At 35.8% G+C, this 23,944-nt stretch overlaps 1 long non-coding RNA gene across 1 annotated transcript; it reads left to right on the top strand.

Annotated features, from left to right (window-relative positions):
* Nucleotides 1-18,719: 18,719 nt before the first annotated feature.
* LOC121968299 lies at nucleotides 18,720-21,302 on the top strand. Its single transcript, XR_006108052.1, has 2 exons — nucleotides 18,720-19,122; nucleotides 21,078-21,302. It is a non-coding gene; the product is annotated as an uncharacterized LOC121968299 (long non-coding RNA).
* The last annotated feature ends 2,642 nt before the right edge of the window (nucleotides 21,303-23,944 follow it).

Raw genomic sequence — 23,944 nt, 5'->3', positions numbered from 1 at the left:
GAACTGTCTGCCTCATGCTGGGGCTCAGTGGCTGGTGCCCTTCTAGCTGGGCGTCCTCGTGCCATTCTAGAGACATAGAGGACATACATAACTAATACAATCGTAACTGTATATCTATGGTTATCATGTTAGGTACTATCATAAATAAACATGCTTCATTTACTTCTAACATGAAAACAGTAAACATAAATAAGGTGAGAGGTGTTCTTACTTGGAAGCTGCAGGTTCAATGCTGATGTGTGTGTAGGAAGTATGGAAATTGCTCTGATACCACTCTATAACGACCCGCCTTCTACTAACTAAACTGTAAGGTCGATCGTCACATTAATCTGTGCTAACTATTCCATGACCATCACTAAATCTAAATGCGGAAGCTGTACTAATTTAAATTTTGCTAAACTGTTACTTTTCTTGATTCTATACATGCTAAAGGGTGTAATCTAAAGTATACCTAGCATATACTACATCCCCTATGGTCAAGGAACTGAAATAAATGTTTTCCAGCTGTTATCAGACCTCCCAATCGATCCACAGATCGATTGGAATAGTTGATCGATCCAGTGATCGATTCAGCTGGCTACTGTATGTGGGACATAGGTTGGATCGATCCAGTGATCGATCCAGCACGCTACTGTGCTCGAGCGATATTCTGGATCGATCGGCTGATCGATCCAGGCTGGTCAATCGATCCAGTGATCGATCCCAGAGCTCTCTGTTCACGACAGAAATTGCTGGATCGATCGGCTGATCGATCCAAAAACCTACTGTTCGCGGAGCAATTTGCCCAATCGATCCACCGATCGATTGGGGTTTCTGATTTCGCAGCAACCTCTGATTTCAGCACTTGTTCGTGCCAAAATTTCATATAACAATTCTAAACTAAATGCAAAACATTCTAACATCACAAAATAGTGTTCTAAACATGATAGGGTGCATGATGTTCTAATTCATGGCAATTAACATACTGAAGTGCAAAATACTAAAACACTGAAAAGTTCTAATGTTTAAACAACTTGCTAGAGTTTCCTAAGATCTTCTTTCCAAGTTCCTGCCCACACACATCTTCGTAGCATTGCCCTCCAGCCTCCGCTAGTCCATCTTTCCTTTATCTGCAGTATAAGGAAAAAGTATCTGTAAGCTTTCGCTTAGTAAGAAACCATCTACCTCACAAAACATGCAATCGATGCAAATCATGCTTTGAAAACATGCTATTTAAAACATGTACTGATTAGACTGAAACATGGCATGCTGTCATACATAGAAATCAAAGCTAGTCATGGCATACTATCATCTAACATGTGTAACAAAACTGAACATGAACACCAAAGTATGGCATACAAAGCTAACCATGAACTATCACATGTATCAATAAAAAAACTGAACTGAACATAAACTGAGCTAGACTGGAGCTGAATTCAAACTCAACTAACATAACTAATCTTTGTGAGTTTTGAAAAACTAATAATGTAATAGATTAAAGTACATAATCATACTGCTAACGGCCCCGGCAACTGTACATGCTATGCGCGCATCCTTAACTAGACCCGGGGTTGCAAATCCCGAATTTAGTAAGGTTTACTAGGTTATCTAAACCTAGGGACCGACTATGGGAGCCCAGCCCAATGGATATCTAATCCTGTACAGTGCCCCTACTGGAAGTAAAATACTGGATCATAGCTAATTAATTTACCTTGCTTTTACTAGGTTATCTGAACCTAGAGGCGACTGTGGGTGCCCACCCATTGGACCGTAGTCCCATATATGCTGTGGCAAGGCTAACTAAACTATTTAAATGCTTCTATTGCATTTACTGAGCTATTAAAATGCCTAAGTTACATTTTTCTGTGCTAAATAATTTAATCGAACACTTAGTATGCACTAATTTACATCCTTGTGCCGAAAGTCTACATATTACTAAACTAAAACATGGAATTCACACGGAAGCTACTTATACTGCAGGTGAGGGGTTTCTTACCTCCTGTTCGGATTTTCTTACGATTCTAATCGCTAGATTTCCGAAGGAGACGATCCTTTCGACGATCTTCTCGCGTCTATGCGTTCTTCTCGCGGAGAGGAACGTCCTCGTGTCGGAGATGTCGTCGAAAGGTGTCCTTGAAGCCCTAGGAAAGGAACCCTAGGCTCCTTCTTGTGGTTGGCGCCGAGAGCAAGAGAAGAGAAGGGGAGTCGGCGGTGAGGGTTTGAGGAGAGAAAAGCTTCGATCCCCAAAAATAACTCTTCACTTAATTCCTCCCTATTTATATTAAAGGATTAATTCGCCCAATTCTAATATAAATTTAATTGCCTCCCTTTCCTTTCAGCACGGCCCTGCTGGGTTCAAATGGTTACTAAAATTATTCGTAAAGCATAGGTCTCGGGTTCAATTCCCGCTTAGGCCGTTTTCGTTTTCTATTTGTTTTTGCTACCTCCGCTACTCTAAAAATTCTATAAAAATATCCTAAAATTCCAGAAAAATTATAGAATATTTCTAAAATAGTTTTGAGAATTTTTTGGGCGTTACATCTACTTTGAATCCTTAGTTCTGAGTCACCTATTATTTGGTCTTTTAGATGGTCTGAGTTGACTCTTATTACTAGGCTCAGTTTGTGTTTGCTTATTTATTGTGGTAAATTTTGTTCATCTTTGTATTCATTTATTGGGTTTTCACTTGCTCCCTCTATATCAGTGCTTCCTCTAACAAAATCAATTTGTTGATATTCAGTTTGATTTGAGTTATATTCTTTAGTAATTTCATCAAATTTTACATTAGTTGTTTCTTCAATTCTTAGAGTGGTTTTATTGTAAATTCTATATCCTCTACTATTTAGGGAATATCCTATAAAGATTCTATTTTTTTTACTTTTGAGGTAATTTTTTCTAAATATTCTCTTGTGTTTAATATGTAAATAAGACATCCAAATACCTTAAAGTATTTAATATTTGGTAATTTATTGTAGTAAATTTCAAATCGGGTTTTATTATGATTTTTATTTATTTTTATTCTATTTTATACATAGCAGGTTGTACTAACAGCTTTTGCCTAGAAATATTTTGGTAGTTAGTATTCATTAAGCATTATCCTAGTGGCTTCTTGGAGAGATCTATTTTTTCTTTCAACTATTCTGTTTTGTTGAGGTGTATTAGGGCACAAGAATTCTTGATGGTACCCATTTTCTAAGCATAATTTAGTAAACCTATGATTTTTAAATTCTCCATCATTATCACTCCTAATTCTTTTGCTTTTTAAATCTTTTTCATTTTTAGTTTGTTTACAAAAATTACTAAATATTTCATCTTTATTTTTTAAAAATTTTATCCAAGTGAATCTTAAGTAATCATCAATTATTACTAGACAGTATAAATTTTCATTTATAGATTTAATCTCATGTGAGTCAAATAAATCTAAGTGTAATAATTCAAGTGCTGAATTAGTTTGAGTTTGATTAGTTGGTTTGTGGATTGATTTAGTCTATTTTCCTTATTGACAAACATTACAAATTGTTGAATTTAACTTAGGTAATTTTGGTAGTCCTCTAACTAAGCCATTTAGTTTGGTGAGGTTTTCTAAAGTTAGTGTGAGACATTCTCCTATGACACAACCAGGTTTCCTAGTTTTGTGTTGAGTGACACTTAAGTGAGGAGCTGGCTAGGTTAGTTATATAAATGTTATTATTCCTGAATCCTTTTAATTTTATTTCCATGTCTTTCATATGTTTAATTAAATATTCAGTAAATATAAACCTAATCTTATACTCTGAATCACATAATTGACTAACACTGAGTAAGTTAAATTTAAAATTTTTAATAAGTAGTTCTTTATGAATAATAAAATTAGATTCTAGTTCAATATTACTTATTTTAATTACCTTTAGTTTGTCATTGTTGAAGGATCAAAGAATGCGATAGGGGGAGGGGGGATGAATATCGCTCGTAAAAAAAAAACTCTTTCTTTTCATATCGTAAAACCAATCAAAGTAAGCAGCGAAAAATAAAAGACTCTTTTGGTTACTTAGTTTGGAGTATATGTCGACTCCTACTCCAAGACCCACAATCCTTGATTGTACCATTGGGCAATCCACTAAAACTGTCTTTCTGAAATACTTTAGAGAGAAGTAATTCGTACAGATGGAAAGTATAAGATAGTAACAACCTACTATCTTATTTTAATTCAAGTATAATGCAAGCTAAATAATATTTATACCAAATAAAGAATATTGATGAAGTTTGTCGGCACTATGTTGGAGCAGTAGCTTGCTTGAAGGTGCATTGCAAAACAGTAGCATGGACAGAGTCTTTGCACAAAGGTGAATTGAAAACTTGATCATCAGCCTCGGACCTCGAGCTTTACTTTTATAAGAATCGTCATCGTTCGGTCGACCAATCCTCTAGTTCGATCGACCAATCCTCTAGTTCGGTCAACTAAACCCTCTCCCTTCCTTCTTCATTGAGATCTGATCATCGAGAATTAATGATGTTTAATCGTTCGGTCAACTGGTCACCATGTTCGATCGACCGAACATTGAACCTTCCCTGTTCGTCGAGATTCACACTTAATGCTCCATAATGAGAGATCTTTTGGTCGACTGATCCTCCAATTCGATCGACCAACCAGCCAAATTTTCTTCTCTACTTTGGCTCGATCTGATCTATGCCACATCATGAAGGTTCAGTCGACCGATCCTCTAGTTTGGTCGACCGATCAAGCTTTAATTGAAATATGCTCTACTTTGATTTGAACTAGTCTCTGGTCTGAGTTAGCCTTGTTTGATCAATCAATCCTCTGATTTGGTCCACTAATCAGGTCATTCCCTACAAAATAGAGTTAGACAATTGCAAAACAAAGGTTAGTATAGTAATATAATGAGATGCATGAGTAGTAAAAGACAGTAACACTGTCTTGATCTCAACTTGGAAACCTTCCTGATTTCTTCAATTGGATTAGCGACCTAGGATTTGTTCCTTCCCGGAACACGACCTCACTGTTGCTCCTCCAGTTGCTTACCTCAATCTACCTACCAAACTTTGGTCGTACAGACCAGTTTGGATTTTAACGCTTAGCATCAGATCGACCCACCAAGATTTTCCCTCGATTTTCGGTCCTTTAAACCTATCAAGCTTCCCTACCAAGTGTCGGGTCCTCTTGACCCACTTGATATTTATCACCTAGCTTCTTGTTAGAGTGTATACTAAAAGCCTAAATTTTTTATAAACATTTATTTTGAAATAAAGAATCACATTGGTCAAATATCTACATTTATATGCTAAGTGTAGTTGTTCAATTAATTTATATTATAGATAACATGGTGTGTGGTGTCACACACAGAAGATCATGTTATCAGTTCCTTATAAATTATAAATAGTAGCTCACGACTAAGATGGATAGGAACGAATCATTGGAATAAGTTGTAGTGTAATTTGGTATTAGTTTATCTTAACTATAAAATTACACTAGTACACTCTGAGTGTATTGAGAATGACCATTTGAGGTAGTATCTTTTTATACTGATTATATAAAAGAATAATACTTCTGTTATTATGGAAGTGCATACTCCTAATCATAATATAATAACAAGCACATATACTTAATACATATTTCTTTAATTTATCAAATGGTGCGATTTAGCTCGTAAAATAAATAGGTCCGATAAGTTGGGAAATGATATTATTTATATGGTGTGTTATTGATTATAGAATAAAACTGTGTCCTAGTAATCTAGGTTGATGATGTCCTCAAGAGGAGCTCATAAGGATTGTCATGTAAACCCTGCAGGTGGACTTAGTCCGACATGACAATGAAGTTGAGTGGTACTACTCTTGGAGCTAGATATTAATTAAGTGAGTTGTCAGTAACTCATTTAATTAGTGGACATTCTATATCTTAAACATAGGGAGACTAACACACTCATGATAAGAAGGAGCTCATATAGTAATATGGGATTGGTGCGGTAGTTCAATAATAACTCTTTATTGGTATGAGTTATTATTGATGAACTCGAGTTGGGTGTTCAGGGTGAACACGGGAAGCTCAAGTTCATCGGGAGCCCAAAACCAATTCCTTCTCTCGGTCCCTTTCATAGCCTCTTATTTATAAAGTCTTATACCTACCTAAACCCAACTTCCTACCCACCTTAAGGTGGTCAGCCAAGCCTAGCTTGGAGCCCAAGCTAGGGCCGGCCAAACCAAGGAGAGATGGGTGCAAGTAGGTGGTCGACCTTAGCTTGGAGCCCAAGATGGTGGCCGGCCACAATAAAAATAAAAGGGATTTTAATTTTAAAATTTTTCCTTGTGTGGAAGCTATGATTTAAAAGAGAGTTTCAAAATTAGATTTTTCCTTTTATAGTTTCTACAAAAGATTAAGAGAAAGGTTTGATATCTTTCCTTATTTGTAGTTAAAAGGAAGATTTTAATTTTGGAGAAAACTTTCCTTTTTATAATCATCCACATGTTTTAATAGAGAGATTTTAATTTATAAAAGTTTCCTTTTATAACCAACCATGAAGGGAATTTAAAGAGAGAAATTTTTATTTTAAAAATTTCCGAAAACAAATTAGGAAGTTTTAATTTTGTGTTTAAAACTTTCCTTTTTTGGAGGACTTGTAGTGGCCGACCATTGAAAGGTTTATAAGGAAGTTTTTTATTAAATTTTCCTTCTTAAACATTGGCAAGGAAAATAAGGAAATTTTAATTATAAAACTTTCCTTATTTGCCAAGACCAAGGAATATAAAAGAGAGAGTAGAGGTGCCTCACCTTACAACCACATCTATTATTCCTCTCTTCTCTTCCTTGGTGTGGTCGACCCTCTTCCATTGCTCTTCCTCTTCTCTTCTTCTTTGGTGGCCGACGACATCTAGTCTTGGAGAGATTTTTGGTGGCCGGATTTTGCTTGGAGAAGAAGGAGAGATAGGAGGCATTGTTTCTTAGCATCCCTAGGAGCTTGGTTGGTGTCCGAAGTTCTTTATCTCTAGGAGATTGTTGGTGGCCGAAACTTGCAAGGAGAAGAAGGAGGATTGGGTGGATTCTCGTCTCGGCAGATCATCACCCACACGACGTCCGAGATAAGAAGAGGAAAACGATAGAAGATTGTGAGGTCTATAAGCTACAAAAGGTATAACTAGTTATTAGTTTCCGCATCATAACTAGTTTATTCTTCTTTTGTTTAGATCTTGAAATACCAAACACAAGAAGGCTAACGATTCTAGGTATCGAATTTATGTTTCGATTTTGTGTTTCTTTTGTTTTTCGATCTTGTGATTCGATTATTTTTAATGGTTAAACCTAGGATTATTATAAGGATATTAAATATTGAATTTCGTTGAAAGGCTTTGTCTAGGAAGTGGTGGATGATCCCATACCCAAGAAGGCTTAGTGTCTCACCATGTTTAACCTGGAAGTCGATCTCTGAAATAAATATTTAATCAAATTTGTAACATAGGCGGATTTGGATTAATAATGTTAAGCATCGTTTGCAATCCAAGTTTAAACCTCTAAGAACAGATAAATTAAATTTGGAATCAATAATGTTAAGTTCTATTTGCGATTCCAAATTTAATTTCTAAAGAACACAATAAGTTGTTAGGAAAGGTTCAGGACTTGTACAAAATTTTTGTACAGGGGAACCGGTACGATATTCCGAGTAGCAACCAACAATTGGTATCAGAGCTAGGGTTTGCCTCTGTGTGTTTGGTTTTCAGTTTAATTATGCACATGTCATATATAATTTAGGCAGGATAATAGTAGGATATGCTAACTCTGTGGTTGCAGACTCCAACTATTATGGCTTATAGTGATTGTGTGTGATTGGACCCTTGGACATGTCAAGGGTATTTTATGTGTGTGTATGATTGTATGTATTAAATACAGCAAGAGATGTATTAGTTTTAGGATTTTATATTTTTGTTTCAATCTAGATTACATGTACATTCCCTTGTGGAATATAGGATCGATAAATGTAAAATTCTATTTTTGTCGTGGATTATATCCTTGCGAGGCATGGTGTTATTTGAGGACCAGAGATGCAGCGGAAAAAGAAGCAAGATAGATGCGGTGACTAGACCCGATTGCAATGGCTAAAGATGGCAGCAGCTAGGTTTGGCAGCACATGGAGGACAGTGATGGAAAAGATCATAATAGTTGGAAAATTAATTTCCATATTTATTGCTTTTATTTACTGTGATGTGTGTGATGTGTGCTTGCATGGTTAAAATTCCTCACCTTAAATAACTAAGTGGGAGAGGGATTAGTAAATAAATTCCATGGTCTCCATTACTGATTTGTAAGTGATGCAACAAACTTGCGTGTTGGCTCTGAGTGCCTCCCTCCATAACGGATGAGTTAGTTTGCGGATCACTAGATCAAATTTCCTTTATGGATGGTTATAGGAAATTATTTAGGAGCGTGTGATCTTCTCCAACTAAAGGGGCACAATCTTATTTAATGAACTAAGTATCAAGTAATGGTATACACTTAGACACATCAATAGTATCCTCCCCAACGGAGTCACTACTATTTTTTGCATGACCAAAGGAAAACCAACTATTAATTTTATTTGTCATAAAGTTAAGATGACAAGATAATAAAATTAATGGGTAAAACCTCCTCTTACAAATGTTGAATTTGTATACGTCCACACTAACGTGGCATGCAAAATTCACGGTATTTTGAGGTATTGATAAATTTAAATAATATTGTTTGAGGAATCAATATTATTCTAAATTTAGAGTCCTGACCAAAAGTTTATTTTGTGATTCTTAAGATGACTTTCAACCCACTGGCTATTATACTGAAAGAGAACAAACTTACTAGTCCCAACTACATAGATTGGAAAAGAAACCTGGACATTATCCTAACTGCTGAAGGTTATAAGTTTGTACTATTAGAGGTCTGCCCTAATGTGCCTAATAGTGATTCTAGTGAAGATTTGATTGAGTATCATAAGAAATGGGTAAAGGAAGATGAGATGGCGCAGTGTTACATTTTGGCTTCAATGTCAAATGTACTGCAACATCAGCATCAGGACTTACCAACTGCTTATGACATGATGAACAATCTCAAGGAACTCTTCGGACACCAGAATCGGGCTGCTAGGCAAGAGGCAATGAGAAAATTAATGACAGCCACCATGTCAGAGAGGGCGCCCGTAAGGGATCATATCCTAAAGATGATGGCTTATTTGAACGAAATATAAATCCTTGGAGCTGAAATCAATGGAGAAACCCAGATCGATATTATTCTCCAAACGCTACCCAGAAGTTTTGAGCAGTTTCGCCTGAACTATAACATGAACAAAAGGGCTTATACGTTGGTGAAACTTCTGACAAAACTTCAGGCAGCAGAAGGTATATTTCGTCATAGTTCTCAGATCCACTTTGCTAAAAATGTTTCTACTTCTAAGTTAAAAGCAAAGAAGAAGAAGAAACAAGCTGGCTCAGCAAAGAAGGTGAATAGATCTCTAAGTACTGGACCAAAAGCTGGAGTGAAGAAGCCAAAGGGCAAGTGCTTCATCTGCAAGCAGTTGGGACATTGGAAGTGGACTGCCCTCGAAGGAAAGAGAACAATAAAGGTATATCTTATTCTCTAGTAGTTGAAACATGTTTAGTGGTGTTATCAACCAGTACCTGGTGTGTAGATACAAGAGCCACTGATCATGTCTGCAATACATTGCAGGGGTTCCAGGAAACCCGACGACTATATGAAGGAGAGATAATTGTCTACATGGGCAATGCTACGAAAGTGGTGGTTGTTGCAGTGGGAGACATCTACTTATCATTCGATAGGAATAGAACTTTGGTTTTGAGAAATTATCTTTATATACCAACTTTTAGAAAAAAATTAATTTTAGTTTCTAAACTGTTTGTGGATAGATATTCTGTTTCTTTTGATGACAAAGTAGTTATCAAGAAAAATAGGGTTATTATCTGTTCTGGTGCATTACTAGGCAATTTGTATACTCTAAATCCAATTACTCCCATAAAGCAACAAATGGAAATTAATAGCACATCTTCTAATTCTAATAAGAGATAGGAACCTTCGGAAATGAATCAAATATATCTTTGGCATATAAGGCTTGGTCATATTAACTTGAGTAGGATTCAAAGGCTAATAGTCGATGGACTCTTGGGTTCATTAGTGTTGGAAAATTTTCCAACTTGTGAATCTTGCTTGGAAGGTAAAATGACCAAGAGACCTTTTAAGGCCAAGGGGTATAGAGTCAAAGATGTGTTAGAATTGGTTCATTCTGATTTGTGTTGTCCTATGTCTATCCAGGCAAAAGGTGGTTTTGAATACTTTGTCTCTTTAATAGACGACTATTCGAGATATGGGTACATTTACTTGATGCACCATAAGTCTGAATGCTTTGATAAGTTTAAAGAGTACAAGGCTAATGTGGAGAAACGTCCTAGTAAAAGTATCAAGACACTACGATCTGATCGTGGTGGCGAATACCTCTTTGGAGAGTTTAGGAATTACTTATCAGAGGCCGGGATTCAATTCCAATTATCTGCACCTGGTACACCCCAGCAGAATGGTGTGGCAGAAAGAAGGAATAGAACTCTTATGGAAATGGTTAGATTGATGATGAGTTATTCAGAATTACCATATTTGTTTTGGGGATATGCTCTAGAAACAGCAGTGTACATTCTGAATATGGTATCTTCTAAATCAGTACCCTCTACTCCCATGGAATTATGGAATGAGCGTAAGCCTAGTCTGAGTCATATTCGGATATGGGGTAGTCCAACACATGTGCTGAAAGGAGATACTGACAAGTTGGAATCACATACAGAAGTTTGTCTGTTTGTAGGATATCCTAAGGGAACGAAAGGTGGTTTGTTAATCCTAAAAATCAGAAGATCATTGTTAGCACCAATGCTCGATTTTTAGAGGAAAATTATGTAATGAACCATAAGCCCATGAGTGAAATTGTTCTAGAAGAAATTAGAGAGGACACGTTTAGTCTAGTACCAATAGTACAAGATGAAATATCACAAGAAACTGCAACACGTATCACAAATGATGCACAGTTACAGATAGTGTCTCGTCGTAGTGAGAGGGTTGTGAGGAAACCTGAGAGATTCATGTTTTTGGGAGAGTCTTCGGACTTGATCCCTGATGAACATGAACCTGATCCCCGGACATATGACGAAACACTCCAAGATAAAGATGCAGTATCTTGGCAAAGAGCGATGAATTCTGAAATAGAATCTATGTATTCTAACAAAGTCTGGGAGCTAGTAGAACCATCAAATAGTGTAAAAGCTATTGGATGTAAATGGATCTACAAAAGGAAAAGAGGGACAAACGGGAAGGTGGAAACCTTCAAAGCAAGGCTTGTTGCGAAGGGGTATATTCAGAAAGAGGGAATCAATTATGAAACCTTTTTGCCAATAGCTATGCATAAGTCTATCCAGATACTCTTATCTATTGCTGCTCATATGGATTATGAGGTTTGGCAAATGGATGTCAAGACAGCTTTCCTTAACGGAAGTCTTGAAGAAAACATCCATATGAAGCAACCAGAAGGGTTTATTGCAAAGGGCAAAGAGCATCTAGTATGTAAGCTCAATCGGTCTATTTATGGACTGAAGCAAGCTTCAAGGTCTTGGAACATCCGGTTTAATGAAGTAATCCAGTCGTATGGATTTATTCAGTGTCTGGATAAGTCTTGTGTATACAAGAAGTGTGATGGAAACGTGGTGGTATTTCTTGTACTATACATAGATGATATTTTGTTAGTTAGAAACAATATCAAAGTGTTGTCGGAAGTAAGGGTATGGTTGTCCAAGCAATTCGATATGAAGGACTTAGGAGAATGTGCACATATTCTCGGGATCAAAGTAATAAGGGATCACAAGAAAAAATGTTGTGCTTATCCCAAGCTTCATATATCGATACAATCCTAGCTCGTTTTAGCATGTAAGACTCCCAGAAAGGTTTTCTATCTTTTAGGCAAGGAGTATCTTTATCTAAAGAGATGTCTCTGAAGACATCAAAGGAGATAGAAGAAATGAAGGCAGTTCTTTATCTTCAGTTGTAGGAAGCCTAATGTATGTTATGTTATGCACGAGACCGGATATCTATTTTCCCGTGGGCATGGTTAGCAGATATCAAAGTAATCCAAGACTGGGACATTGGATTGTCGTAAGGCAGATAATTTTCTCCCTGTGGGTTACACGGATTGGGACTGAAAGGAACAATAGTAAGTTGACCTCGGGGTTTGTGTCTACTTTAGGAGGTAGAGTCATAACAATGAAGGAGTGTTAAGCGAAGATGCTTTTTCGGACTCCACCATAGAAGCTGAGTATGTGGTAGCTTCAGAGGCAGTCATAAAAGTTATATGGCTCAGAAACTTCATGATGGACTTAGATGTGATTCCTGGTTTATCCAAATTTATTACAATAATAGTGGTGCAGTAGCAAACTCGAAGGAACCACGAGCCCATAAGGAGAGTAAACACATTGAGCGCAAGTGCCACCTAATACGAGACATCGTATAAACGAGAAGAAGTTGTTGTCACCTAGATTGCATCAGATGATAACCGGAAGATCCTTTCACTAAGGCCCTTAAGGCAAGAGCTTTTGATAAGCATGTTGAGGGGTTGGGAATCAGATGTATGGCAGGGTTTATGGCAGCATAGTTTTTTAGTATAAGTGGGAAATTGTTAAAGTGTATACTAAAAGCCTAGCTTTTTGTAAATATTTATTTTGAAATAAAGAATTACATTGGTCAAATGTCTACATTTATATGCTAAGTGTAGTTGTTCAATTAATTTATATTGTAGATAACATGGTGTGCAGTGTCACACACAGAAGATCATGTTATCAGTTCCTTATAAATAATAAATAGTAGCTCATGACTAAGATGGATAGGAACAAACCATTGGAATAAGTCGTAGTGTAATTTGGTATTAGTTTATCTTGACTATAAAATTACACTAGTACACTCTGAGTGTATTGAGCAGGACCATTTGAGGTAGTATCTTTTTATACTGATTATATAAAAGAACAATACCTCTGTTATTATGGAAGTGTGTACTCTTAATCATGATATAATAACAAGCACATATACTTAATACATATTTCTTTAATTTATCAAATGGTGCGATTTAGCTCGTTAAATAAATAGGCCCAATAAGTTGGGAAATGATATTATTTATATGGTGTGTTATTGATTATAGAATGAAACTGTGTCCTAGTAATCTAGGTTGATGATGTCCTCAAGAGGAGCTCATAAGGATTGTCATGTAAACCCTGCAAGTGGACTTAGTCCGACATGATAATGAAGTTGAGTGGTACTACTCTTGGAGCTAGATATTAATTAAGTGAGTTATCAGTAACTCATTTAATTAGTGGGCATTCTATATCTTAAACATAGGAATACTAACACACTCATGATAAGAAGGAGCTCATATAGTAATATGGGATTGGTGTGGTAGTTCAATAATAACTCTTTATTGGTATGAGTTATTATTGATGAACTCAAGCTGGGTGTTCGGGGCGAACACGGTAAGCTCAAGTTCATCGGGAGCCCAAAACCAATTCCTTCTCTCGGTCCCTGTCGTAGCCTCTTATTTATAAAGTCTTATACCTACCTAAACCCAACTTCCTACCCACCTTAAGGTGGCCAGCCAAGCCTAGCTTGGAGCCCAAGATGGTGACCGGCCACAATAAAAATAAAAGGGATTTTAATTTTAAAATCTTTCCTTCTGTGGAAGCTATGATTTAAAAGAGAGTTTCAAAATTAGATTTTTCCTTTTATAGTTTCTACAAAAGATTAAGAGAAAGGTTTGATATCTTTCCTTATTTGTAGTTAAAAGAAAGATTTTAATTTTGGAGAAAACTTTCCTTTTTGTAATCATCCACATGTTTTAATAGAGAGATTTTAATTTATAAAAGTTTCCTTTTATAACCAACCATGAAGGGAATTTAAAGAGAGAAATTTTTATTTTAAAAATTTCCGGAAACAAATTAGGAAGTTTTAATTTTGTGTTTAAAACTTTCCTTGTTTGGAGGACTTGTAGTGGTCGGCCATTGAAAGGTTTATAAGGAAGTTTTTTATTAAATTTTCCTTCTTAAACATTGGCAAGGAAAATAAGGAAATTTTAATTATAAAACTTTCCTTATTTGTCAAAACCAAAGAATATAAAAGAGAGGGTAGAGGTGCCTCACCTTACAACCACATCTATTATTCCTCTCTTCTCTTCCTTGGTGTGGCCGACCCTCTTCCATTGCTCTTCCTCTTCTCTTCTTCTTTGGTGGCCAGCGGCATCTAGTCTTGGAGAGATTTTTGGTGGCCAGATTTTGCTTGGAGAAGAAGGAGAGATAGGAGTCACTGTTTCTTAGCATCCCTTGGACCTTGGTTGGTGGTCGAAGTTCTTCATCTCTAGGAGATTGTTGGTGGCCGAAACTTGCAAGGAGAAGAAGGAGGCTTTGATGGATTCTCGTCTTGGTAGATCATCGCCCACACGACGTCCGAGATAAGAAGAGGAATACGATAGAAGATCGTGAGGTCTATAAGCTACAAAAGGTATAACTAGTTATTAGTTTCCACATCATAACTAGTTTATTCTTTTGTTTAGATCTTGAAATATCAAACACAAGAAAGCTAACGATTCTAGGTATCGAATTTATGTTTCGATTTTGTGTTTCTTTTGTTTTTCGATCTTGTGATTTGATTATTCTTAATGGTTAAACCTAGGGTTATTATAAGGAGATTAAATATTGAATTTAGTTGAAAGGCTTTTTCTAGGAAATGGTGGATGATCCCATACCCAAGAAGGCCTAGTGCCTCGCCATGTTTAACCTGGAAGCCGATCTCTGAAATAAATATTTAATCAAATTTGTAACATAGGTGGATTTGGATTAATAATGTTAAGCATCATTTGCAATCCAAGTCTAAACCTCTAAGAACAAATAAGTTGAATTTGGAATCAATAATGTTAAGTTCTGTTTGCGATTCCAAATTTAATTTCTAAAGAACACAATAGGTTGTTAGGAAAGGTTCAGGACTTGTACAAAATTTTTGCACAGGGGAACCGGTACGATATTCCGTGTAGTAACCAACACTTCCATGATCTGCTAAGTCTTTCTTGCCTAGTCATGAATAAGGCTTTCCCGGTTGAGCAAACAGCCTACACACTTAGTCAACTTGTTAAATATAATCACAGCAAGACTTAACTTGAACCTTTGACAACATCAAAACTCAGGTCCGATTCTAGTACACCCTGCATCAAAAATCTCTCCCTTTTTGATGTTTGACAATCAAGATTCATAGTTAAGTTAATAACATATGCAAACATATATGTAAATGAGTATTTAACTCTCCCCTTGAGTTAAACAACTTTCCTTGTATTCACTATCTCTCCCCCTTTGACATACATCAAAAATATAGGAAACGTGAACAACAAGTAATGAACTTTAGAAACAAAATAGCTTGAAAAGTGTGAATTAGAAACTTCTAAAAGATATGGATTTAAATTAAACATGAATAAAAGATATTTTTGAAAAATAGTTGTTCAAAAATTCTTTTAAAGAAATTTTCAAGCATTTTGCAATGTCATTTTCAAATATTTTCAAGATACTCTTGAAAAAAATATTTATAAGATAATTTCAAAAATATTTTAAAGAAATTTTCAAAGAATTCACTAAGTAAAATCTTTCAAGAATATTTTTAAAATAGATATTCAAGACTCAAAATATTTTTTTCCAAAAATTAGATTCTTCCAAAATAATTTTTTTTAAGTAATTTTGTAAAAAATTTATCAAGCAAAAATAATCTGCAAAAAGATTTGCAAAGAATTTTTATCAATCATCCTTTTCAAAGAATTTTTTAAAGTATATTTTAAACTATGATTTTACAAATGTTTCCAAAAGTATGATTTTGAAGAATATATTTTTAAAAGAGAATGCTTAAACTATGTTTAAAGGAGACTATTTTGAAGTCAAAATTTTTCAAAACTCTTTTGAAGATAAAAATGATTTTTCAAAAATATTTTATTTTAAATCTATTTAAAAAATATATATTCCAATATAGTATCTCCCCCTTAAATAGACACTCTTTTGAATATCCTTGTTACCCATAAGGAAGATATACCTATATGTGTCTAAGGGTCATGGTTGAATTTAAAATCTAAAGACTTAGGTGGTGATCAATAATAATATATAATACACCCAATCAATCATCAATCAAAATTTTGAAAATATTTTTAAGAAAAATAGATTTATAAGTTTTTAAATATATTTTTAAAAAATATTTTTAATTTTCTTAGCATCTCACCCATTCTAAATTTTTAAATATGAAAATTCTATAATTGTGTGGGATGACTTAATTGATTTTGAGTTATAATTTGAATTGAGTTAAAATTAAGTTTGAAGTAAACTTAGATGATTTTAAATTAAGATTAATTTAATGGTAACATTATTATTTTCTTAATTAACTAAAATAATATTGTTTATTAATTTATTAACTTATGTTTAGTTTAGAAATTTTAAGGTTAATTGTTAAAGATAGTTAATAAATTAAGAATTAATTTAAGGTTAATTAAGTTGATTTCTAATTTAATGATTATTAATTGGTTTAAGAATTAGTTGTAAATTAATTTTAATTATTATAGTAAATTTATATAGGATGATAATTAATTTAATTTTGCTTAAGGTTAAAGTACTTTATTTGTTGATTAAAGTTGAAATTCATTAAATATTAATTATGTATATTAAATTAAATTATTTAAAAATTATGGTTAATTAATTGAGTTTTCAAATTATGAAGTTAAGTCAAAAATTGAGTTTTATTATGAATTAAGTTTTAATTAGGTTTTGAATTAAGGTTTAGACTTTTGGTTAATTAATTAGTTTTAGATTTAATTAAGCAATGTGATTGTTTTAATTTCCTTGAGATTGAATATTGATATTGAATTCATTAAGTTGATTGATATAGTTTATTAATTGATTAGATTTAATTAGATGAATTGATTAATTAATAGTTAATAATTAATTTAGTTTGAATTTAAAGTTGATTTTGTTTGCCTTTGTTTAAGTTCTAATTAAGTTAAGGTTTAATTAATTTAAGTTTTAATTTTGAATTACATTTTAAGTTTTAATTAAATTTTAATTAATTTAATTAATTTTTTATTTAAAGTTTTAACTTGTTTAGTTACTTCAACTAAGTTTAAATTAAGTTAATTAGGTTTAAATTATTAAGAATTTTGAAAAGGTTTCTCAACCCATATTAGATTCAAACTTTGCTTTGGGTTAATCAAGCAAGCTTCCTAAGGATAAGTTTTTAGTTCAGTGGTAAGACATATGACCTTTTTGTGTATCAACGGTGGACCATTTGTTGAATACTTTCCAAAATATTTTTGCCCAAAAAACTTAATACTAAGTTTAACTAGCTCATGTTTAACTAGGGTAGCTTCAGTCAGATCTACTAAGTCTAGTGCACCAAGTAGAATACACAAGATTCAGCCTAGACATGCCTTCGACAAAGTTTCCTTAACATATTATCATACCAATCCATTCCGATGCTATGTTATTAGGGTTTTGGTAAACTTTTTTAACTAACTATTCTAAATTAACAGCCTAAGGAGAGAATGCATGACATGATATATAACAGGTAAGTATGCATGATCAAAACATGTAATTCAAAAAAATCATATTATTTATTATTATTGTTGTTTTATTATTATTATCGTGATTGTTATAATTATTATTGTGGTTATTTTTATTATTTTTATAATTGTTGTTTAATTATTATTTTAATTATTATTATTAATTATTATTATTTTATTAATGTTGTAATTATTATTATTGTTTTATTGTTTTATTATTATGATTGTTATTATTGATTAGTTTCATAATTAAAGGGTACATGATTATGATTATGTTTGGGGAAGTTTTGTTTTAAATTTGACCTTGATGTGTAACCAATTAAGTAATTTCAGAGCTTCCAAACTCTAATACTAATTGAAGAATCGAAGAATGTGATTGGGGAGGAGGGGGGTAAATATCGCTTGAAAAAAAAACTCTTTCTTTTCATTTCGTAAAACCAATCAAAGTCAGCAGCGAAAAATAGAAGACTCTTTTGGTTACTTGGATAGGAGCCTATGTCGACTCCTATTCCAAGACCCACAATCTTTGATCGCACCGTTGGGCAATCCACTAAAACTCTCTTTCCGAAATCCTTCAAAGAGAAGTAATTCATACATATGCAAAGTATAAGATAGTAACAACCTACTATCTTATTTTAATTCAAGTACAATGCAAGCTAAATAATATTTATACCAAACAAAGAATGTCGATGAAGTTTGTCGACGCTATGTCAGAGTAGTAGTTTGCTTGAAGGTGCATTGCAGAACAGTAGCACGAATAGAGTTTGTGCACAGAGGTGAATTGGAAACTTGATCATCAGCCTTGGACCCCAAGCTTTACTTTTATAAGTGTAAAATACTGAACAATTAATAATTAAATAATAGGGTTATTTAAGAAAATAATCTTATTGGAATTTTTAAAAAAATTTAGAAATTTGTTGGGATTTAATTGGAGCTCATATGATGTATTTGGAGGAGATGTACTAATTGGGCCAATAAAAGCCTGTTAGGAATACCCGGAAGTAGGAGTTGATTAAGGAATCAACTTAGGGTTTAATTGCACTAAACCTAAGTATTTGTTATAAAATCCCTCCAACCCTAATAACCTACCCGACACCACCTTTCCCCCGCCCCCCCCCCCCCACTCTAGCGCCGAGCTTCTTCAACCCGAGCCTTCACGCGACGCCGCCCAAAAACCCATCGCCGATCCTCTTATTCGGCGAGCCACAGTCGCCGGACACCACATCCGGCAATCCCTCCCTCACGCGAGCAACACGGCGGCGATCTTTTTCCCTCACGCAAGCACCAAGACCCCGTCGGATCTTCTTCTAGCGAGTTCCTACCAGCACAGCCGCCGACGCTCTTCTTCCTCACGCGAGTTTCCCCCTGGTGATTTTTCCTCACCAAAACCGCTGACCCTTTCTGCGCGCGAGCACCACACCGCCGTTGTCCTTGTTCCCTAGTGCCGACTGGCTTCTCCCTGCCCTAGTGTCGTCCGCCTGATCCACTACCACCTCCGACCACGACGAGAGCTGGCCAGCAGGTACATCTTGTATTGGTTGCGTTCTATTTGAAAGGGATTCAGGATGTATAAATAGGTTTCGATTTCGTTGATCTTGCGTTGTTTTATTTGTGAGGCTTTTGTACTCTTGGATGTTGATCAGATTTGGGTTTAGATGCGATGGAGGTCTTGTTCTTCCTCTGGTTAGCGATAGTTTTGGTAGATGGCAGATTGGTTTCAATGTTGTGTGGTTTCTTCATGGTGGATTTGGTTCTTCCTTTAGTAGGGTTTGTAGGTTGTAAATTCGTTTCATTGTTGAATGGCTTCTTCATGTTGGGTTTGATTTTCCTGCAGTAGATTAAGATGTGGTAATGAGATTTCAATATGTTTAAGTCTTGTGATGATTTTGGTTTTTAGTTGTTCAATGGAACAGATTCCTACTGGTGTGATTTAGGTTGTGCAATGAACAGAATTAGGTGGTGAGGGTCCCTGTGGGTTTGTTGATTTTGCTAATTTGCTCTTGTCTTCCGGAGGATTTTCGTTTTCCAAATGCTGAACAGTTTTAGATGGAGTGGTTTGGATAGATTGCCATGTGTTTCAATGATATGATTCTTCTTCTTACGTGGTTCAATTTACTGCATTAGAGGTGGGAGATTGTAATGCGTTTTGATGTTGCCTTGCTTCCTCTTGAAGGTCTCGGGTTGTGTTTTGCAGTAGAATTTGGGGGTTTTCTTGCGATTTCTGTTTGGGTGAACACTGATTTTCTCTTAGGATTTTCCTTAATCAGATTCGGTTTTAGTTTATCCACCTAATTCATGATGGGTTACTCAATAGTTCGGGTTAGTGGTTATATTGATTAGGATTTTCCCTTAACCCAGTTAGGGGATTTTATTTAGATATTTACCTCATATGATTTTGGCTAAATAAAATACTTTAATACAGGACTTTGATTTGAGACGGTATACGACGTAGGATTTCTGGATACGATCTTTTATAAAGGCGGGTACTTCTTACTTTGATTCTTTAGTTCTTCGAACTTAGTGCATGAGCTATTTTGGATAAGAATGGCTTTACCTTGACTCCACTCGTAATTTTTCCTATGCTTGATACTTCCACTCAAAACCTTTGAGTTACTCGTTTTTATATCCATACAGTCTCTTGTTGTTGTCCATGATCAGTAGCAGATACTAGATACCATGTTTGTACGTTTTGACTGTTGCTTATTTATGTACGATATTGAGCATGCTGGCTTCATGTAGCATACCTGTTTTTGCTTATGCTTATATATATGATGACTGTTGCATTGTTCGCATCATGTCATTGCATGCATGCCGCATCCTCAGCCACTCGAGAGAGTGGTAGCTGGAGTTGATGCTGCTTGTCCTGTCGTGCCGCACTCGGCCAGTCGTGTGAGTGGTAGCTGGAATACGAGCAGCAGGGACCCCGTCGCAGATGTAGCTAGTTAGCTACTATGCAACTGTCCCCTCGGCCACTCGTGTGAGTGGTAGCTGGAGTGGTGTACATTCTGTCACTAACCCGACCTCTCGACCACACAGGGGTCATGGTGCGGAGAGGTGGGCGGGAGTGACCATCCGTGCATACGCTGTTATTATATTTGTTATGGCTGCTGCTATTTATATATGCTGTTATTGCTTACTCACTGCTGTTGTTCGCATATGCTAATATGCTTGTGTTGAGATATATTCTCGTTGTCGATGTTTAGTCATTAGAAATTTATATATACCTTGCTTATTACCTCTGTAGTTATGAGCAGTACTGTAGCAGATTAATACCAGTTCTAACCTACTATATCTAGCCTAGGATATGGTTTCAGGTATGAGCATTTGTTTTGATTCTATTTTTGTATCTGTTATTTCCTCTTATGAGACTGTATACTTCTGGCACTTTCTATCTGTATATTATGTTCATGCACTATCTTATCTTTACCCGCTGAGTTCCAATACTCACCACCCCATAAAATGATTTTCTTTCGCCAGGTAACAGGTAGATGAGACATGGATGCTTGGAGAGATGTCGGCCGCCAGTCCTGGGTCCTACGTCACACTCGAGAATAGTTCTTTTCTTATTGGGTTTTGTTATCGTTTGGATTGTATGTTAATTTTGCGTACTTTGCTTTTAAACAAGTCATTGGGGAATTTTGGGTCAAGTCTGTGATGACAGGTGTTTTTGTTAGTGTCGTTGTTAGTTTTACGTTCGTATTATTTTGTGGCTTCCGCTGTGCATGTTTCCAATCGTGTGGGTTGTTGTTAACTGTGTGGTTGTTTTTATTCATTTATGTCCAGCGGGGTAGGCTGTGTATATTAATTGCGTGGTTATATTATTTCTATTGTGTATATATTCCAGCCGAGTGTGGCTGATGTATATTTTGTATGTAGTAATGTTTTAGATTGTCACCTGTACAGGGGAGATGCTGCCGAAATTTCTTCTGCCGGGGACTCCTTTGGGGGTGTGACAATAAGAATCGTCAACGTTCGGTCAACCAATTCTCGGGTTCGATCGATTAAACCCGCTCCCTTCCTTCTTCACCGAGATTCGATTATTGAGCATTAATGATGTTTAATGGTTCAGTCAACCGATCACCATGTTTGGTCGACCGAACATTGAACCTTCCCTATTCACCAAGATTCGCACTTAATGCTCCATTAATGAGAGATCTCTCGGTCAACCAATCCTCCAGTTCAGGCGATCGACCAGCCAGGTTTTCTTCTCTGCTTTGGCTCGGTCTGATCTGTGCCACATCATGAAGGTTAGATCGACCGATCAAGCTTTGATCGGATTGTGCTCTGCTTTGGTCTGAACTAGTCTCTGGTCTGGGTTAGCCTTGTTCGGTCGACCGATCCTCCTGTTCGGTCGACCGATCCTCCTGTTCGGTCGGTTGATCCTCCTGTTCGGTCAACCGATCAGGTCGTTCCTTGCAAAATAGAGTTAGGGGGTGTTTGGTTCTCTCCTAGGAATCAGAATGGGAATGGATATCATAGTATTATGGAATGAGAATGAGTATGAGCTTGGATATCATTCTTAAAAATGATGTTTGGTTAGTTAAATATTTTCAATCAGAATGAACCTAAATTTCCTTTTTTACCCTTACAGGAACATAAGAGAAAAAATTAGATTAGAGAGAAAGTTGAATGTAAGAGAAACATATGATGAGAGAGAAAGTGCGATGAGAAAGAAAGTGCATTGGGAAAAATGAAGAGAGAGAAAGTATGATGAGAGAAAATGAGGAGAGAGTGCATGATAGGAGAGATTGAGAAGAGAAAAAGTACGATGAGAGATAAAGTGTGCTGAGAGAGAAAGAGTGATGGAAAAAAATGAAGAGAGAGAAAATATTATGAGAGAAAATGAAAGATGAGGAGAGTGATAGTACAATGAGAGAGAAAGTGGGTTGAGAGAGAAAGAGTGAAGGGGGAAAATGAAGAGAGAGAAAGTGTGATGAGAGAATGAGGAGAGAGAAAGTATGCTGAGAGAGAAAGAGTGATGGAAAAAATGAAGAGAGAGAAAGTATTACGAGAGAAAATGAAAAAGTGAGGAGAGAGAAAGTATGATGAGAGAAAAAGTGGGTTGAGAGAGAAAGAGGGATGGGAAAAAATGAAGAGAGATAAAGTATGATGAGAGAGAAAGTGTGCTGAGAGAGAAAATGTGATTAGAGAAAATACAAATAGAGAGTGTGATGAGAGAGAATGAAAAGAGAAAAAGTGTGATGAGAGAAAATGAGGAGAGAGAATATGCTAAGAGAGATTGAGGAGAGAGAAAGTATAATGAGGAGAAAAAGTGTGATGAGAGAGAAAGTATAATGAAAAAATAAGGAGAAAGTATGTAATGGGAGAGAAAGTGTGATGGAAGAAAATAAAGAGAGAGAAAATGAGGAGAGAGAGTGTATGATGGGAGAGAATATAGAGAGAAAATGGTGGATAATATGTGATGAGAGAGAATGAGGAGAGAGAAAGTATGTTGAGAGAGCAAGTGTGATGATAAAATAAGGAGAGAAAAAATATGATGAGAGAGAACAAGGAGAGAGAGTGTGAAATTAAAAAAAATGAACAAATATACTAAAGGTATTTTTGTCTAAAATTTAATTCACATTCCTATTCCATCAAAACCTAAGGGAGGGGGTGGGTTTTATCCATACCTAAGTTTTTGGATTTCATTCCAAAATCTTGATTCCACTCCCATCAACCAAACACAAGGTTTGGGAATGAATCCATTCCCTTATTCCCAAACCCATAAACCAAACGCCACCTTAGACAATTCCCTGCAAAACAAAGGTTAGCACAATAATACAATGAGATGTATGAGTAGTAAAAGACAAAACACTATCTTGATCTCAACTTAGAAACCTTCTCGGTTTCTTCAATTGGATCAGCGACCTAGGGTTTGTTCCTTCCTGTAACACAACCTCACTGTCGCTCCTCTAGTTGCTTACTTCAACCTACCTGCCAAACCTTGGTCCTCCAGACCTATTTGAACTTTGCCGCTTAGCATCAGATCGGCCCACCAGGACTTTCCCTCGATCTTCGGTCCTTCAAACCTATCGAGCTTTCCTGCCAAGTGTAGGGTCCTCTCGACCCACTTGGTCTTTCCACCTGACATCCATGATCTGCAAAGTCTTTCATGCTTGTCGCGACTAGGGCTTTTCTGGTTGAGTAAACAACTCACACACTCAGTCAACTTGTCAGATCACAACAAGACTTAACTTAAACCTTTGATAACATCCAAACTCAGGTTCAATTCTGGTGCCCCCTGCACCAACAGTTGTTTTCAAAGGTAACTATTGCTCCTAGTCTTTTGAAGGTTAATTTTGTAAACATTGCTTGATCCCAGCCATGTGTCGGGAACAACCACT

The sequence above is a fragment of the Zingiber officinale genome, chromosome 3B (genome assembly GCF_018446385.1).
Source record: "Zingiber officinale cultivar Zhangliang chromosome 3B, Zo_v1.1, whole genome shotgun sequence".
NCBI lineage: Eukaryota > Viridiplantae > Streptophyta > Magnoliopsida > Zingiberales > Zingiberaceae > Zingiber > Zingiber officinale.
Note: the sequence above shows the minus strand (reverse complement) of the source record. Positions and strands in the feature narration are given on the sequence as shown.